This window comes from Solanum pennellii, chromosome 3 (genome assembly GCF_001406875.1).
Source record: "Solanum pennellii chromosome 3, SPENNV200".
Taxonomy (NCBI): Eukaryota; Viridiplantae; Streptophyta; class Magnoliopsida; order Solanales; family Solanaceae; genus Solanum; species Solanum pennellii.
Genome location: NC_028639.1, coordinates 65,955,714 through 65,960,506, shown reverse-complemented (window position 1 = coordinate 65,960,506; position 4,793 = coordinate 65,955,714).

Sequence of the window (4,793 nt, the reverse complement as noted above, 5' to 3'; positions counted from 1 at the left end):
TATATGCTAAATACATAAATAGATTCGTAAACTTGTTGAGTTTTTCCCCCTTAGATATTTTAACTAACTATGTTGTTTTCCTATTTAAACATTAAACCATCCATAATTTGTTCCTTCTAAACACTGTTGGCTGATGTGAAATCAGATTTTGTGTGGGGTATTGATGAAGGATACATATGTTGTTATAGAATTCATTAGTCAATAATTAATAGTGAAAATATTCGAGAATAATTGTGTTTTATTTCAAGACATTTGAACACATTAGAAACAAATGAGACTAACACACAATTTGTCTTCATTCCTTCAATTAAAATCATTACAATACAAACACATTTGAAGGCATTTACAATAGAAAAGCCGATCAAAATCAGTCAACAGTGTTTAAAATGAACAAATTATGAGTGGTTTAATTATTCAATAAGAAAATGGCGAAATTGAGGTACCTGAAGGGATAAACCCACCAAGTTTAAGGATATGTTTATCAGTTCGCTACATATATATAGATATATTAAGAGTCTAGGTAAAAACATTTCCAGGACTCCTTTTTTATTACTAAGTTGTCAGTCAATTTTGTTAGGAAATTCACGAGTCAAGATATATATATATATTTTTAAATTTTCTAATACAAATACAATATCTATGAAAAAGCTAATGGATTAGTCCGAAGCCACAAACCCCACTTAACTTCGCTCCTACTCATAAGTTTAATTGACAATATCATAAACCAATTTTTTTTAATTCTTCATCAACAAAATTAAGAAAAAAAGAATCGAATTAGATTGGATAGGATAGTGTATTGATTTTCACAAAAATATTCTTTTTCTTTTTCTGTCCACCGTCCCTCCTCAAGAAAAAAAAATAAAGCAAATCATGAATATCATAATTAAGACTAAAGACGGGTGGATGTTTTGTGACAATTATTTTTCTAATCATTCGATTTGATGTTTGATATTTATAAATTAAAAATAATGTTAAAAAATAAAATAATACGTACACAATTAAGCTACTTGTAATTACAACATAAAATCATAAACATTTTAATGATAAATTAATAACAATTAATTTATATATTACATTAGACTATATTGATCGTATAAAAAAATGTTAGATAATATTTAAATTAATTAAAAATCTTATATTAGATCGTCTTGTCTGCCTGAAAGCTACCCAAGTCGTAATCACTTTATAACAGGTGCCAATCGAGTTCAACCAGCAAATTCATTTATTTTAATTTGGAATTTAAATAACTATCTTATCATATTGCTTTTGTTTTCAAACTACCTCAAAAAACTGTGGGAAAGTTCAACGTTGAATGAAAAAGTAATGAGTGGTTTTCTTATATAATTTTAAATAATTTATTTTTAAAAAAAACTAATTTTAGATTTTGAGTTAGATTTAAAAAATATTTCTTTATATAGTTTAATAATATAGTTCAGTTTAATATTATTTATTGATAATGAGTGTCGTGTTAAATTATTCACACTTTAGATAACGAAATGAAGTAAGATTTTATTGAATAATCTTATATCTGATGATAATTGGAAGAGACCTGATTTTCTTCTATAGTCTTTGACAATCCTCTCTTATTAAGTTGGTTTTGCAATTAAGTTAGATTCGATATTCATTCTTTAATACACATTTTTTTTTATTCTTTATTAAGTCTCTGGTATACGAATTAAGTCCCGATAAATCTATATTCGTATCATATAGGGCTCATTCGAGGAAAGTAGTACTCTCTACTAACGCATTCACTATGCCACATCCTTGAATAGGGATGGCAATGGAGCGGTGTACGGCGGAGGTGGTGCGGGTTGAGCTTAACCCGTTAAAATTTTTAGTTCACCCCGCCCCGCATAACAACTCTTTTCATTATCAACTCGCCCCCCATAGACCCCCCTACATAACTTTTAATTATTATTTTTTCTAGTTACGTTGAATACTAAGAATAAAATTCATGAAAATAAATTCATTTTCTCATTAAGTTGTATTAATTTAATAGGGTAGTAGTGACTTAAAATTTTATTTTTTAGAGGTCAACTGTAAAACATGTAAGAAATTGTATTATTTTTATTGAACTATTTTCATTTATTACCTTGAATATTTTTAGAAGTTTTAATGAAATTATCTTAATAAGTAATGTTTTGTTACTCTTATAACATATAAAAAGTTAAAAATAAATTTGAACCACATAAAATCACATATACCCGTAACTCACTCCTTCCATATCAATTTTTAAAAAACTCATTTCAATTCACGTCGCATCTAACCCACCCACACAATCTTAAATCCGTCCCTCCCCACATAACCTTAAATCCACGCCGCCCCGCATCCATCCCGCCCCGCATCCATCCCTATTGGATGGTTTCTAGTCTACCATATGAAGCAATATTAATTGGTGGAGGAGTAACATGTAAATTTAGTTTACAAATACAGTGAATGTAATGAATGATATTGAGAAACACAATTACTGGTCCCTTAAGCAACGTGGTAACTAAAATTGGAGATAGTGATTAATAAATATTAAATCTAATCTAATAAATAAGTAAGAAATGTGTAGCTTTCATAGAATCCTGCCTACCACTTAGATATATGTGTAAGCAAGATCTTATTTTGATAATTTAGCTCCATTTTTGTCAATCATAATACCTCTATACTCATTAATTAACCTTTCATTTTCTCCCTAATGACGATTTGCGCCGTTAATTAATTGGATCCATGTGAATGTGAATGATGAGGAAAATTAAATTCAAATTAAATGACTTCTTCTTTGTCCATTCCTCCACATTTCTACTGCGGAGTGTTTTGAGTTGAAAGTTACTCCGTTTTGTTTCAAAAAGTCATGTGATGTACTTCCTCCGTTTTATATTAATTGATTTATTTGAGATAATTTTTATTTTTTTTGTTAACTTATTTTTTGATTTTTCAAAATTATATTTATAGTATTCTTTTATTTTACTCTTTATTAGTTAGTATTGAAATTAGTAATTAATAAATATTTAGTTATTTTAATTATAAATTTGACAATAATTAATAAGGATAAAAAATATTATGTTAATATATGTCTAATATACTTTTCTTATATATTTTCTAAAATTTGTTTTTAAAATGATACTTCCTCCAATTATAGAATATTTTTTTAAAAAAAAACATTTCACTACTCCTACGTTTAATATGACTTCTGAAGTTTAAACAAACTTTGAATCAGTATTTAAATTTATTTATTTTTTCAAATGCTACTACAATTAATGTATTTGTTGATAATTTTTCGATTACCATGTAAAATAGAAAGTTCTCATATGATATACGACAGCGACAGTACTATATTTCTTAATGAGATAATTTGTAAGTTATACAATGATTTATGATTTATTTTTTAATTGTAAATTTTAAAAATCTATCTTTCTGTTCTTAATAAATTTATTTAATCAAGTGTATTTGATATGAAAAGAATAATTAATTTGATGTGTCATGCTTGACATTGTTAGAAAAAAAAAGGTATAAATGAAGTAGAAGATGGCATTGAGACGTATAATTATTTTCTTTAAAGAGATATTATCCATATACATATTGAGGAAAATTCAAATAATTTTCTTCAAGGATACAATAAAGCTCTTTATTTTCACATGCAGATTTTGCTTAGGCTACTTCTAGAGAATGTTTATATTTATAGAAATTAAGAAATAACTCTTGCATAAGAGTCATGTTATTTGGTAAACATATGATTTTTCATAAGAGTCATGTTCTTTCATGAGATAACTTTTGTAAAGGTTTCATGAACAAATAATTTTTTATAACAATCATGTTCTTTTACAAATAAATATATTTGTCCAGTTTAAATCATCTATATATTACAAAATATCTAACAACACGCGTTGAAATCAAATTAAATGATATTTTTTTGGGACTAATTGAGACACATCATATACTTAGCAATCTATCTGACTTGTTAGCCAACTGTATATATCTTAATAATTAATATACATTAATTCGTTTTAATCTTAATAAAAACAACTAAAAATTATAATTCCACTACTTATCGATATGTCAACTATTTGGTTTTTAGATAAGTTTAGTTGGTTGGTTCGTACTAGAAAGAATAAGTAAGAGCCAGACTAATTTATCAGAATTAGGCACATGTCAGTCGAGTAGAGGGTTGATGAGACACCATATAATTATTTTAGATTATTAGATAGAGGTAGAGTTTCATTTAATTTAATTGGTCCATCTATTTTCTACTTTTTTTGGATTTTATTAATTTGTCCATCTCAACATATGGAGTTTTAAGATAACGTTTGATTTGGAAGTTTGATTTGGCTCTTCAAACCCACAAAAAATAAGAGACATATACATAATTAAACATAGCAAATGACACCACATTAAAAATAATTATTAGTAGTAATTAATTTTTAAGTATTATTAATTATATATTTTTAACAGTAATCAATATTTTTTGTATATGTCTCTAAAATTTTTAGCAATATTTATTTTAATCACACTTAACTAATATCAATAACAACTTTAACACTCTTTATTAATGTTAATATTTATATCACTAAAGATTGTTTTCAGAAATTCTATTCACTTCTCAATTTATTAATTTCAAAGAGAAGGAATATGTGATTATGATTTTGTTAAAAAAATTCAGTAATTTTGTCAGATTCTCTATATTTGTTGAGAAATTCATGAAATATGTACGTATAAATGCAGAAATAATAAACTTTAAACTATAAATTCGATTAGGTGTATTGCTATTTAGGTTAAGTATTTTGTACAAATATATATTAGTGACTTAA